Source organism: Vanacampus margaritifer, chromosome 4 (assembly GCF_051991255.1).
Source record: "Vanacampus margaritifer isolate UIUO_Vmar chromosome 4, RoL_Vmar_1.0, whole genome shotgun sequence".
Lineage (NCBI taxonomy): Eukaryota > Metazoa > Chordata > Actinopteri > Syngnathiformes > Syngnathidae > Vanacampus > Vanacampus margaritifer.
The window spans coordinates 8,412,093-8,428,187 of record NC_135435.1 but is presented as its reverse complement, the minus strand read 5'-3'; the positions used below and the strand labels follow the sequence as shown (position 1 = coordinate 8,428,187).

Below are 16,095 nucleotides of genomic sequence, written 5' to 3'. Positions count from 1 at the left end.
ATTAACCTTGTGGCTCACATGACCTTAACATTTTTCATGAAGTGTCATCTTTGACATGTTCTTTACAGATACGATAAACGTTTCAGAGGTTTTTTTTGTTTTGTTTTTCCAAACAGCAATGAGTCAAAGTATCCGCATACCCTCAGACTTTCAATGATTATTCAATGATTTGGCATGGAACGAACGACCTTATCACAATGTCAACTTTTTTTTTTATAGATCAAATACAGTTAAGAGGCTTGAGCCTTGTCTTAACCATTTACTAATATAATATCTAATATTAATATTAGCATAAAAGAGACTACATTGAGCTTCTAGAGAATGTCTAGCTTGAGTTCCAATTCCAATTCCAATTTCCTCAATGTTCACGGTCATCTCTGCTTGAGTGAGAACAAAACCGCTTTAAGAGTCCCTTCACATCACATCCACTTCTCGCTGTTTCCAATCAGCCTGTCTTGTCTCTCCACATCCACAACTCATCACAAGACAGCGGCATCCCGTCCATCCAAACGACGCCCTCCCTCTCCTTTCTCCAGTCCTCCCTCCCATTCCTCACTCTTCCCCGTCCTAATGCTCTCTCCTTCTCCTTCCTACCCACACACTCATTCACTATTCATATTTTAGAGGACATTTGTGAGCATGGAAACAAGTGAGTACATCTGCACCACTTTCAGTGCAGAGGAAACCTACATTTTCTCTTCTCGCCTTGCTCTTCCTTATCTAACAAAGCCAGATTTTGGTTTTGGTTTACCACTGCTCATCTTTTTTTAGACTGAAAGCCATGTGCCACTCACTCCTACTCTCCCTCTGCCTCTTTCTCCATCTTTTTCTCCCACCGCCACCCACTCAATCCTTTTCACCTCCTTCCTCTCCATTTTCTCGTGTTTCAGCCGATGTATTAGTGTTTGCATGTGCCTGCTTGTGTATATGGATGCTTGCCAGTGCTGGGGTGCAAACGTGAACTGCCAACTTGTCTGCAGCGGACACCCACAAACCATGTGAAATTATGTATATGGTGAGGTAGTAAAAGTGTGGTGACGCAGACATTTTTTTGTATTCAATTAAACATCATAAACAGACATCACTACATGAAATACAATTTCGATGCCAATCGTGACTTGGCTCCCAAGTCACATGATAGCAGTTTCTGGCTGGGTGGGGTCTCACATTTGCGCCTCGCATGCCCAGAGCAACACTGTAGCACAGCTCATACCAAAGAGCTGTGGCCTTCTAATATTGTACAACTTGCGCTGTGCACGATGACAAAGGTCGAACATTTTAAAAAATGTGTAGTAAAGCAATCAGTTCCTTAAGAGATACTAACCATTTATTGAATCCACAACTGGTAAACAAACAATTAGTCCCACCCTTTCAAGGTAATTTTCCATCATGTTATTCAAACAAGAAACTCTCGAGGAATATTTTGGGTTGGATATATAGCAAGATGACTGACAACCTTGTGACATTTGCCCATGATTTTTTTGTAACAGGAGCTGTTATCAAATTGAGCGAAAGTTACATGTCAGTTTCCAAAATAACAGACAGTAAAACGGAAGTTGTTTAGGTACAATATAGCATGATGTTAACAGCAGAGGGCTGCCATGTAGTTGCTGGTATTTAAAATAATTTTGTCATTTAAACAACTTATCAACAGCAAATGTCAAGCGTCTTTAGGAAGATTAAAGTTGTTGCTACCTTTTGCGTACCGACGCAAAGATTCAGCTTCACCTTGTAAATCTTTGGATTGACAAACTAATCAGCAAATCCTGCAATAAATCATCCGTCTGTCTTTACTTTCTCATAACCTTTCATCAAACACAACTAATATGATCTTTCTGTTTACATGTGAAGGCCTTGCTTATGTCCCAGACAAAACAAACCAATCTACACATTTCAGAAAAACAGTACCAGAGGATAGGTCAAGAAGTCACCAGATTCAACAGCTACACAATATGATCATCATTTTTAAAAAAAAAATAAAAAATACACATGCAAATGCAGGGTTTCTGAGTCTTACGGTATTCGTTTGTATGCATCTGTTAAAATAGCAATATGAATATCATCAATGATAGATGTCATTGATAAAAACTACAATTACACCATAGGAATAAATCAAATACTGTTGCACCATTTTCACTGGGGAACAAACCACATTGGAACAATACCTACACGATGGCGCCAGACTCAATGTAGTCTGCAAAAAATTGAAAATTGTCTCTTGAAAGGCACTTGTCATATTTAAAAGAAACGTTGATCAACAGACTTCAATTTTCTTTCAATTAAAACTAGCCAAAACGTCCCGCAGAATCCATTTACTGCTAAATGGATTGTATATATGCACGATTACTCCTTTTCATAAATCAGCAAGACGGAAAAGAGAAAACAGTTGCGTCAGGGCACCAAAAAAGAGGTAGTGACGTTTTTTCCAAACAGAGACGGACAGTTGTATTTGCCAAGTCACTCTTTGAGACTGCAAAGTTCCGCAAGGGTTGAAGACTAAACAAGGTGTGTACACATACACACACTCTTGATTCAGATTTAAATGACAGTGTAATGTATCAATATACTTAAGAACTGGCACTGCTTAAAGCGTTTGTATAAAAAAAACATACAAAAAAATCATTTCATTCTTCTCATCTGATGTTGTAAAATATACTCCTAGAAGGGAATTTATTGGATCTAAAATGCCTCAATTATTCACCGCACATATCAGAGTATGTGACTAATATAAGCTATTTTAGTTTGTGCATACAAGTGTGTTTGGAGAAGCTAATGAGACACAAATCTATGCAAAACTGTGAATTTGTGCTCAAAAAAATATTGAGTAAATGAACATACATTTGTTGAAACATACCACTTGATGTGGAACAATTAACCTTTCACAGGTGTTCCTCGTTCTTCTTTCCCACACATTGTGGCATACTAAAACTTGGGGTCTCAAACTTGCAGCATGCGGGCCAATTGGGACCCAGGGGGTGTTAATTTTGTGGCCCTCTACTTGACCTCAAATGCAGCTTTAAGTTTTTTGCTTGGAAGAATAATTTCCCTGGATGTTTAATATGTACTGTACAATATTTTAACAATTACTGCATGTACCGTAGCTGAGAATTATGACATCTTCCAATGGAGTTTGTTGACAAGTTAGCCAATAGAAATTCAAAACGTATAGTCACTTGGTTGAAATGCGAATGTGAAGTGACATGATGAGGAAGGCAAATATATCCTTAAAGCCATGCCTGTCATTTCTTTCTAAAAACCTGCCAAGAAGAGAAAGATTGGCATACGCAGAAGAACCCGGTTTTGAAAAAGCTGTTCATTTTCAGCTGAACTGATAATTTTCTAAACTGTTAGATTATTAACAGTTAGATTAGCTGTCCTTTTTTTTTTTTGCAATACGTGGAACCCTTTTTTGTCAAATATTTGATACAGGTCAGGCCTCACCCAAAATGTGTCTCCAGCTGTGCCGAGGTAAACTGAGTTTGAGAACGCAAATTTGTGACACTTTGGAGACCATAAAGTTAAGACAGGTGTCATTCTCCACACAATGACATATAGATCCATATAAAGCAATTGTAATTACGAATTGTAAACAATATAATTTTGTCATTGAGAAGAATTCAAGGATGTGCGTATGCGTGTGTGTCGGCATCCAACAAACACGTGTATGAGGACAAGCAGTCGCGTTGCAGTAATAAGAGCATCCTGCGGGCCTAGCTAGTTGTGATGTGGCCTACTAATGTGTCCAAAATCAGTACAAAAAAATAAATATATAAATGAAAGGTGGGCTTTCTTATTGAAAGCCCAGCGCGTTCGTACAGAAAAGGTGGATGTCCATTTACTGAAGTGTGTACGCCTGGTGGCCGCTGTTTCTCACCTGTATTTTGACGCTGCCTTGCCACAAACCACTGCATCGGTTCCGCTTGCTCGCCCATATCCCCCCGACTGGAGACAAGCCTTGTCAGACTCGTTCTCCCCGACACCGACTCAGAGATGCGGTAGGAAGGTGAAAGTCCGTAAACGCCTCAGTGAACGGTTTTATGACAACCGACCAGCTGTCATTCGAGCTGACGGATGAATGGTCCTGGAAATAATCGGGTCGAACGGATCCGCAGCCCGTCCTCAATGTTGATTCTCAGAGCAACACGTCTTCGGCTGTGGCAGTCCCTCACCGTGGCTCCTTTCCCGTCCTCCTCCAGCCCGGCTAGAAATTGTTGAGATAAAAACCCAGGGAACAAGACGGCCGCTAAGGATGAACCCCTGTCACGTTGTAGTCAGTGGCATGTATGTGCTAGTGGCGGCCGGACAACTCCCGATCCCCAGCAACGACAGTCAGCGGGCATAACAGAGGCAGCATTCCACGAGAAGCGGGCCCATCCCCCGGTACATATCTACATCGAATTGCGTACGAAGATGCAATCTCTCTTCCGCGTTTCGCTGCGCATATCACGTACCGCGTTTTGATTGCGCATACCTGACCCGTTTCTTAACGGAAGGCACTCGTGAAATCTTGCAGAGAAAGGGCGCCACTGGTGGTTTGTGAATATCAAGAAGTCGGCTGCTGCTCCAAAGATGAGACAGCTTGGGCGAGATGTTGACCTGCCAAGAGAGCTTGCATTCACACCAAGGATATACTGGAATGTTGTTTTTTGTCTATTAAACATATTGATGTACAATAAACGCTAAGTAATGATTAAAAGAAACACTGCCTCAACCGACTCCGTTTGAAAGTAAAGTCAGTGAGACCATTTCAATGCAACATTTATTGAAATGGGGATTGTCGTGTCATGAAGAAACCCGAATAATAATTCTCTTGACCCACAACCCTTCTTCGATGCGATGTACAGTGGGCGTGGATCCCTGTCAAGTCATAAAATAAACACATGAAACTCAATTTTTAAAATATCAAACATAGCAACCCAAACCGCAGTAACACAATTTTAGTAAGAGATTGGGTAAATAATGTTAAAATTGTTTAGCTTAATGTCCATATTGCCGATTTTGTGGGTACTATTTTGTGGTCTAAGATGTTGACTTGATTAAAAAACAACAACAACAAAAAACGGTATAATTATGACTATACAGTAGTAGAGATGTCAGCCACGGCCAGTTGGCGCTGTCGGCAGTGGCATGCGTCTGAAAGTTCGACTTCAAAAAAGGGAAGAAGCATGCTTTTTAATTCAACAGAGTATAACGGTGATGCAGGATTTGACTTTACAGTTTCCGCTTGTTTCAAGATACCTGGACGCCATCTGGAGGAAAAATAACCTCATTCTTTAAACGCGTGATAACATGGGCGTGTGTGTTGATGCTTTTCAATGTGGAACGAATCGGTGACGGGTGAAACTCCTTCTCTCTCTCTTTCTGTCCTCGCTAGGGCCCCCTTACAAGCAAGGCGCTGCTGTTTGTTGATACCAGCACGAGTGCTGTACATAAAGTAAAAACTAAAAACTAAACCCGTTAAAACAATAAATTAATAACACAAAAACAGTCAACAATAAAACACGAATATCATGCTGAGTCGATAGCCAAAGAATAAAATATGTGACAGTCACTATATGTAATCTTTTTGTTGGACACAAGAGGTCCCCATAGTCTCTTAGAACGCATTAAGTTGTGTTTTCATTCACTCAGTTTCCAAACCGCTCATCCTCATGCAGTGCCTTTTAAAAGAGTGTATAAAATCACATTATGCAGGGGGATGACCTCTGTTGTTCATGTTAGTAATGTTTTTTAAATAGTATTTTCCTTTGGCATTTGGTAAAATATGAATCTCTTTGTCTCATTTTTTCTATTCTGTAAAAGCTGTGTGATATTTGTTTAATTATGTACCTCTGAGTCTTTAGTGTTGTTATATTTATATTTCAGACTGTCATCTGGCAACCTGTCTGAGTAAAAACTCAACTGAACGCAAAAGCATGCAATCCTTCCCACAATTTGCTTCCCCAACAATCATATTTTAGAAGAGCAGGATAGTATGCAATTTGAGTCACATTGATTTATCTATTACTGACACGTCATTCAAATCGATAACATTGTCATGTTTAGATTCTGTTTTCCTTGTGTGTCTTCCTTGTCTTGTTAAGTGTGATCCTGCCCTTCCTCGTGTTATCCAATCAGTGCCCGCAGCCACTTGTGTCTTGCCCAGGTGTGTCTTGTTGTGTCATTAGTGTTTGTGTATTTAGTCTGCTGTCTCCCCTCTGTCTCTGTGGGTTCATTGTTTTTCCTTGTCATTGGCCCATGGCATGCTGCTTGGTTTTGCCTTGTTGTTCCCACCCATGTTTTGGTTCATGTTTTGGTTCATGTTTTGGTTCATGTTTTGGTTCATGTTTTGGTTCATGTTTTGTTTTATCTTGTAATTTGGAAGATCGTTTTTTTTTTCATAGAAATTTAATTCTTTTTTTGATTGGGCCTCTGCCTCCTCGCCTTGTCTTCCCGCGTTTGGGTTCCCAAGCTTCCCCCTCTTGACAGAATGAACCCACCAGGATCGGACCCAGCGGGAAGCTCCCGTTGCCGACCGGCACGCCGTCGGTCGGCTCGAAAGCACCGTCAGCCTGCCACCCAATCCAATTCCCTCCATGTAAATTCTTTTTCTCGGTCTGGTTCCGCCTTGTCCTCTATTCCCCCACTCACCCGATCTCCTTAGTTCACTTAAGTCCCTGTCCTACGACACCATTTTGTCACCCCATTGTTTCATAGACACAGACTTCACAGATGATGATGATGAAGGCTCCTTTTTGGTTAATGCACTTACTGATTCCAGTTCCGATTCTGACACTGATTTGGATTTTTTCACCAGTTTAGACCCTTGCATTGTTTTGTCGCGGATTATTTTAACACCGGGTCATGTCACCCCCCCGTCACCTGGGTCCCCGCCATGTTCATCACTCCGGTCCCCATCGTGTGCACCTCATAGCCCCACGTTACCGCCACGTCAAGACTTAGTCCCCACTTCACCTGGTTCCTTACCTAATCCCATTTCTTCTCGTCACGTTCCTTCCGTCTCTGTATCCTCGGGTTCTAGTATCACTGTTGCTCCTCACTCCCCATGGTGGCAGGCTGATGTGGCCACGCCTGCCGCAGCTTCAAGTCCCCGAGCCACGCCTGCCGCAGCTTCAAGTCCCCGAGCCACGCTTGCCGCAGCGTCAAGTCCCCGAGCCACGCTTGCCGCAGCGTCAAGTCCCCGAGCCACGCTTGCCGCAGCGTCAAGTCCCCGAGCCACGCTTGCCGCAGCGTCAAGTCCCCGAGCCACGCTTGCCGCAGCGTCAAGTCCCCGAGCCACGCTTGCCGCAGCGTCAAGTCCCCGAGCCACGCTTGCCGCAGCGTCAAGTCCCCGAGCCACGCCTGCCGCCGCAGCCCCAGGTCCCCGAGCCACGCCTGCAGCCCCAGGTCCCCGTCCCCGAGCCACGCCTGCCGCCGCAGCCCCAGGTCCCCGTCCCCGAGCCACGCCTGCCGCCGCAGCCCCAGGTCCCCGTCCCCGAGCCACGCCTGCCGCCGCAGCCCCAGGTCCCCGTCCCCGAGCCACGCCTGCCGCCGCAGCCCCAGGTCCCCGTCCCCGAGCCACGCCTGCCGCCGCAGCCCCAGGTCCCCGTCCCCGAGCCACGCCTGCCGCCGCAGCCCCAGGTCCCCGTCCCCGAGCCACGCCTGCCGCCGCAGCCCCAGGTCCCCGTCCCCGAGCCACGGTCCCCGAGCCACGCCGGCCGCCGCAGCCCCAGGTCCCCGAGCCACGCCGGCCGCCTCCACGGCAGCCCCAGGTCCCCGAGCCACGCCGGCCACCTCCACGGCAGCCCCAGGTCCCCGAGCCACGCCGGCCGCCTCCACGGCAGCCCCAGGTCCCCGAGCCACGCCGGCCGCCTCCACGGCAGCCTCAAGTCCCCGGGCATCCTCGCCGCTGCAGTCCCTGGCCTTCTGGCCTCGGCCGCTCTCGTGCAAAGTCTCTTCGCCTCTTCCACGCCGGCGTCAAGTCCTTGAGGGTGGACAGGTGGTGTACGTCGGGGCGCCCTCCGGACCGGCGCCGCCGGGCTCCCCTCGTCTGCCGTCCGGGACGTTCCCCGGACTGGCCCTGATGGATGTGCCAGGTTCCCGCCTACGTGCCCCCCTCCGCCCGCCCTGTTTTTGAACTTTTTGTTATAGGGACGTCTGGGAGCCGTCCCTCGACGGAGGGGTTCTGTCATGTTTAGATTCTGTTTTCCTTGTGTGTCTTCCTTGTCTTAAGTGTGATCCTGCCCTTCCTCGTGTTATCCAATCAGTGCCCGCAGCCACTTGTCTTGCCCAGGTGTGTCTTGTTGTGTCATTAGTGTTTGTGTATTTAGTCTGCTGTCTCCCCTCTGTCTGTGTGGGTTCATTGTTTTTCCTTGTCATTGTCCCATGTCATGCTGCTCGGTTTTTCCTTGTTGTTCCCGCCCATGTTTTGTTTTATGATTTGTTTTATCTTGTAATTTGGAAGATAGTTTTTTTTTTTTTTTTTTTATAGAAATTAAATAATTTTTTTGATTGGGCCTCTGCCTCCTCGCCTTGTTTTCCCGCGTTTGGGTTCCCAAGCTTCCCCCTCTTGACAAACATAGGCTTACTTACATACTTCAATATAATAACGGATGAAAACAGACAGAAGAAATATATACAAACATTCAGAAATTCCAATTAACTCTTTCACTGCCATTGACGTTTATAGACGTCAAGTAAAAACCTACGGAGCACTGCCAATGACGTCTAAAGACGTCATCCAATGATTTTTTTTTTTTTTTGAAACGGGTAGAGGAACCCTTCCACATGTCTGGTGAAAGTTTTCAGCCGGTCTGTTGTGCCTAAGGACTATTTTTGGCCCCTAGAGGGCAGCGATGACTCTCTTTTGACAAGATCGGGTGGGCGTCAGTAGAGGCGGAGCTAGAGCGTCGAGCAGGAGATCAGCATGGAAAACAAAGGAAAAAAAAAATGGCGACCGTTTGCGAGGAGTTCACGGCCGAGCCATTTTATTTCAAAGACAAAAGCATCGACCAAACCTAAAAGAGCACATTGATGACAACGATGATCATCATCGATGATGATGATGATGATGATGATGACTCCGTGGATGGAAAGCATTGACGCGGCAGTAGAAGACGTGGGGGGGGAAGCTAGATGGCTGAGGAGGAAGTGGTGCCCGTTTGGAAAGCAGCTCTCTACACTTACAAGACGAAAGGGATCGACCACGCTAAAAGAGCACATTGATGACGACGTTGATCATCATCGATGATGATGATGAAGGTGAATCCGAGCTTGACGGCGAAATTGGAACCGCTGATGCGGCGGCTATGACGGCGTCATAAACGCGGAGCACAATCGAACACGCACAGGCGGACGTTCGATCGGACGACGAAGAGTGCCCCGAGTCCAATGCATATTCATTGGAGGAGTGTGTACAGTCTGCTACTTGCTATTTATTCCCCGGAAAAAAAGGAAAGTGTAACGTGTAACGTTTGCACGCGAAACGGACAAAGTGAAAGTAAACTTGTGCGAGTCCAGCGGCGTATCCTTGCACGCAGGAGAGCGTTATAAAAAGAAAAACTGTATTTGAAACATCCACATAATTGTAAGTAGTACCACAGTTGCACACATTTGTAAATAGTTTGCGAAATTGTTTTGTCAAATTGTTACACTGTTGAATGGAAATAAACGTATTTTGCAATCAAAAAACACTTTTTCATTGTTGGTGAAAGCGTTTTACAGAAGTAAAGCACGATTTAGGTGTTTGTGGCATCATTCATGGACAAAAAGAAGTGTACAATTCACTGGAGTGCATGAAATAACATTGTTTCACAAAAAGCCCTTTTTCTCCGTTTTTTGTTTCAAAACAGAGAATTTCGGTGAAAGTAAAAATTTCTATTGTTGATTACTGAAGAACGGAATAAGGTAGAAACAAACTCTTTTTTTCTGATGAAAGATGGTAGTATGTGTGTTTCCATAGTCCAAACACAACATTTTCTGTGGACCTTGAAAGATCAGTCAAAATGCTTAAATCGGCTGGCACTGGCGACAACCCGTTTCTGAAAACGTCTGGCAGTCAAAGAGTTAAATTACCATATCTTAAACAATGATTACACATTAACATACATTTAAGTAAAATAATTTGTGGTGTGTCGATCGCTTTGTTACCAATTGTGATCGGACGAATTCTGTAGAAAAGTATGTGATCAGCATATGTTGATCAATGCCTTTCATGTCTTTGCAGCCTGTGTGTAGTTTAACATTCCATCTCTAAGTGAGAAGTTTTAAAATTGAAAAATGGACCACAAATGTGATAGTTATTAAAATAATTATTATCGGCAAATCTCACTCATGGATGATCGGCATCTGAATCGCCGCAGCCCCAGGTCCCTGAGCATAGGGATATCATTTCCCTCTGCTCCGGTTCACCTGCTCCCAATTTTAATGCACCACACACACACACACACGTATATACACTGGGTGAGGTCACATTCAAGATTTCGGGGTAGAGTTTGCCAGTCGGCGAGCTGGCGAACTCAGTAACAGGGTTAACTCTCACTAAGAACGCTGGAGTGACAACCGGGGCCTTTCCCCACTGGGCCTGGTGTTCGGGGGTGCCGCCCGTCCTCCAGTGCCCCCATCTCCCCTTCTGCCCCCGGTGTCCGTCCCTCCACGCGGTGGGGCATGGCGCGGATGCCCTCTCCGCTCCGCTGCCTGGCCCCTCTTCGGCGCCAGTGCCTGGGTGCGGGGGATCCCCGGGATTTGGGGGTCGGGGGCTGCCGGTTGGTGGGGGTGGGGTCAGGGCTTGTTTGGGGGGTGGTGGTGGTGGGAGGGTGTCTGGGGGTTTGGGGGCCTGGGGGCGGCTGGGACTGGGTTGGGGTGGATTGGGGGGTAGGGGGGGGGGTCTGTGGGCCGGTGGGGTTCCTGGCGGGCCTGCGTGGCCGGTGGGGGGCGCTCCTGCTCCTAGGTTTGCTCTCCGGCCGGTGGCCCCTGCGGGGCCCGGGGGTCGTCCTTTGGTGCTGCCACGGCCTGGGGAGCCCTGAGGTGTTGCGCTTGCTCTGTCCTGGCGGGGGTCGACGGCTCCCCTCTTTGGTGGAGATTTTCATGCACGCCAGATCCACCACACCAGCATCTATCGAAACTCAGACACAATCTTCCTCAGGTCATTGAATAGGTGGAGGCTGGTGTCTGTGGATCTCACTCTGCTTCGTCTTTCCTTCCTTCCTTTCCTCAGTCTCTCCTTTGGTCTCTTGAAGTCTCCCTGATTTGTTGAAATTTAGATGTCTCTGGGGTTGGTAAAGGACTCTGGTTGGTGGCCTGGTGGGTGGTGTCGGTGCTGGATTTCACTTTCCTTTCTTTTCTTTGGTCCTTTCTCGGGTTTCCTGACGGCCTCACGACTCCGGCTGGAACTGTTCGATTTAAGGGAACGGTATGGGATTTTTTTTCATTATAGGTTTTAGGTGAACTAATGAATACACACACACTCGCCTGCACGCATGCACACACGCACATACACGTATTCACCCACATACAAAAAAAAATTAAAATACAAAAATAAATAAATATATTTTTTTAAAAAAAGGAGAGTAATGATGATGACATGTCAAATCGGTAAAATTACCGAATGAACAATACTGAGCTCTCCAGAAAAAAAACCCATATACATATATACACATACATACATATTTATATATATACATACATTCATATACACATATATATATATATATATATATACACATACATACATATACACATATATATATATATATATACACATACATACATATACACATATATATATATATATATATATATATATATATATATACACACATACATACATATACACATATATATATATACATATACATATATATACACATATATATATATATACACATACATTCATATACACACATATATATATATATATATATATATATATATATATATATATATACAAATATATATACATATACACATATATAAACATACATACATATACACATATATATATACACAGATAAATATATGCATACATATATATATATATATATATTTACACATATACATACAAGATAGAAAAAGAAAGAAAGGAAGAAAAAAAACAGAAAAAAATACTCAGTAAAACAAAAATAAATATTACGAAAAACAGAAAAAGAAAAAAATTTAAAAACCGAAGCTCAGAAAAACAGGAGGTTTTTTTTCCAAGTGATTGCAATACGCTTCCGTATATTAGCAATTGTTCTTGAAATTACATTATGTGTTGTTAGTTTAGTACTGTACTGGACTTCCGGCAAAATGGCGAACAAAGATTTCTGAGCTGCGGCTAAGAGAGTAGCTACAGGGTCGGAACCTTTGTTCAGTGATGTTATGGCTGCCATAACCAAGCTGAACGATAAGGTGGAAGATTTTGGGAAGCAACTAAACGAGAGCTCTGACATGTTTGCTAGCATTCTGCAACGTGTTGAGGAAAACACAGCGGAAAGATAGAAACTGTTCAATTTGAGGTGGATTTTGATTGTATTGTGCTGGGACTAGATTTACACTTAATTCTAAAGTAAGGAAACTTACCTGATTTTCTTTAATTATTTTATTATCCGTTTTTCAATGTTCTTGGTTCAAACCTAATGCAAAAATAAAATCTCGTCTGGATTTCTGGTTAGTAACAATCACAATGCATAATCCAGCTACAAGGAGTGAAATATTCCCCGCCCCACTTATTAATTGTTGCTGTAATTTCGCAACTGGAGCCTAATAGGAAAAAAAGGATATTGGAAATTTAATTCCAGCCTCTTAAAATATGAAGAATATTCTAAAAACATTAAAGACATGATTCAAGGACAACTCTTTATCCTCATACACTAAAAAATCGGAGTTCTTAAAATATAAAGTTTGCAAATACTCAATATCTTTTAGTAAATATAAGAAGAAACAAAATAGCTCAATGGAGGAAAAACTAGTGAAGGGAATACTTTTGATTACCAGCTGCACAACTCTGACAGAAAATGATCAAATCAAGCTTGTGTGTTTACAATCCCAATTGGATCCCTTTTATGAACATAGAGCTCATGGAGGATATATTCGGTCAAGGGCCAAATGGACAGAGGAAGAAGAAAAACATTCTGCATATTTCTGTAGATTAGAAAAGAAACGCCAAGAATATAACTCCAGCAAATGTCTAATGATAAATGGGCAAGAATGCACTGATCCAACACTAATAGTCAAAGAAATAAGCACTTTTTATCAGAATTTATATAACACATCTTATTCTGAAGAAGATGTTAATGCCTTCCTGATTAAAATCAAGGATTTCACCCCTCAAATTGATGGTGTCATGAGAGATAAATGTGATGGAGACTTTACGATCAAATAATTAGACACAACGGCCTCAAACCTAAAACTAGACAAATCTCCAGGACCAGATAGTTTCACTTCAAATTTTTACAAACACTTCTGGTCTTTACTCGGGGAAATTCTTTTTGAGGTATTTAAGGAAACAATCTCTAACTTGTTGTTGCCGGCTACCATGAAACAAGGCATTATCACACTTATCCCAAAGCCTGGTAAAGATAAAATAATTCTAGTTAATTATCATCCAGTCACACTTTTGAACAATGATTACAAAATGCTCTCAGATTAAAAGGAGTCCTAAATCATGTGTTAAGTGAAAGTCAATCCGGCTTTATGAATAACAGATCCATACAAAATAACATCAGGTTAGTTCAAGATTTGTTGGATTACAATCATCTAATTGTGGATGATGGGTTAATTCTGTTCCTGGACTTCTACAAAGCATTCAATTCTTCAGAAAACCAATTCAAGTTTAAAGTCTGACAACTGTTTGGTGTTGGCCCAAAACTCTGTAACATTATCAAATGCTTTTATGATAATACAATCAGCTCTGTAGCATTATGTCATAGCACATCTTCTCGCTTCACTATCAACAGAGGAGTTAAACAAGGTTGTAATATTTCTCTTTTTTTTGTTCTTTCTCGCAGTTGAAACTTTAGCAATATATGTTAAAAATTCCAATTTGGACAACTTAAATATTTTTGATGAACAGATAGTCATTAGCCAATTGGCTGATGACACATTAAAAAGAAAAGAAAAGAAAAGAATCAATCCCTATGGCTCTAGAACTCATCCAGAACTTCACGAAAGCATCAGGTTTGAATCTTAATTACAGTAAGTGTGAGTTAATGGTTATACATGATTACAGTCTAACCGATGCTTTTAACATTCCAATTAAATCCACTACAAAATATCTTGGAATACATATGACTAAAAATACACAGATTAGTGAAAACATAAACATTGGGAAAAAAAATACAAAAATGCAAAATCTAAATTAAATATATGGCTTCAAAGAAACCTGACAATCTTTGGTAGAATTTACTTAACCACGATGGAGTCCTTAGCTCGATGTATTTACCCTGCATACTCACTGGCAATACCTAATCAATTCATAAAAGTCATAAATCAAATGAACTTCAATTTTATCTGGAGAAATCGCACCCATTACATTTGAAAAGATGAGATTATTAACTCATTTACTGCCATTGACGGCTATAGACGTCAAACATTGGTTTGAACAATTTCTATTAGTTTCACATTTTCAATTTTTTTCCCACTTTTGTTAACAAGAGTATGAAAGCCTAGAATTTTTTTTTACTGTACATTTTAAACAGATATAAATTTTTTGATTAATCATGAGTTAACTATTGAAGTCATGAGATTAATTACAATTAAAAAATATATTGTCTGACACCCCTATTTTTTAATAATCTTTTCTTCTTTTATTTATTAGGGGCATCAGGCGATTAACATTTTTTAATTGTAATTAATCACATGACTTCACTAGTTAACTCACGATTAATCACAAATTTGATATATGTTCTAAATGTACAGTAACATTTTTTTCTAGGTTTTCATACTCATACTGTTAACAAAAGTGAAAAAAAGTGAAACTAATAAATAGTTCAAATGAATTTTTGACGTCTATAGCCGTCAATGGCAGTGAATAAGTTAAAGACCTCCAAGACGGAGGATTACATGCCATTGATTTTGAATGCTTAAACACAGTTAAAATTGAAATGGCTTAAATCTTTTCTGTTAAATAGTAATAACATTTGTTTTTGTCTCCCAGGGGTCTGTTTAAAAAAATAGGAGGAATAGATTTAGTCCTTGCATATGATTTTAAAATTGAACGGCTGCCAATCAAATTGTCTTCATTCCATAAACAAGTTTTGTTGTGTTGGAAATGAATGCACACTCACAACTTCAGTCCACATTGCGCCCCCATGTGGAACAATAGATATGTGCTTTGCAATGGGAACTCTCTCTTCTTGAAGCAATGGATGGATAAAAATATCTGGTCTATCACCCATCTTCTTGATGACCGTGGTAACTGGCTGACTCAGCTCGAAGACAAAGGAAGTCCACTTCAAAATTTGGAGTAATATTGATCCATCCAATGAGAGGCTAAGATTGAGATTTGGTATCGATCACAATAATTGTTCCTTCTGTGAACAAGACATTGAAAGTACTGCTTATCTCTTCTTTGATTGTATGTATATGACAACAATTTGGAAAGACTTTCAAGACTGGATTTCAAAAAAGGCTGTTCTTTCTGTTCCTCTTACTAAGAAAGATATTGTGTTTGGTCTTATTTTGGAAGATAAAGATGTATGTGGAATGATGCTGAACAACCTATTATTGGCTAAATATTTCATTCATGGCTCCAAATGGAGAAAGATGAAGTCCATTTTTTCTGTCTTTTGGAAAGATCTCACGTCAAATCTTTAAAACTGATGAAAATGAAAAGTGCAAAAGCTTTGCTCAGTGCATATTGACCATTTGCACCGACTTCACGTGATCACGTGACTGCTCTATGATGGGCGGCGGAAGGAAATGATTGTTGAATGGAAGTGGACGTGACCCGGAGCGACTTAGTGACTTCACGAATGTTATTTTACAAATTAAAAGTCATTATTGCCCATTGAGCCATGGAATCTACTACTTCAACCGAAGTTCGCTTGTCAGTCAAAGTTGCACATTTAGTCAGGACTCATAGAGCGCGATATTTACTTTAGTTGGAGATCACTAGTTTGAAAATAGCCCTTACCTTCT

General features: G+C 42.1%; 1 protein-coding gene across 2 annotated transcripts in view; it reads right to left on the bottom strand.

Annotated features, from left to right (window-relative positions):
• dagla (diacylglycerol lipase, alpha) overlaps window positions 1–4,559 on the bottom strand; it is a 43,766-nt gene extending 39,207 nt beyond the window's left edge. For both annotated transcript variants that reach the window (XM_077563638.1, XM_077563639.1), the window contains exon 1: window positions 3,875–4,559. The gene's annotated coding sequence lies outside the window, so the exon portion shown is untranslated. The remainder of the gene's footprint in view (window positions 1–3,874) is intronic.
• Window positions 4,560–16,095: the final 11,536 nt, after the last annotated feature.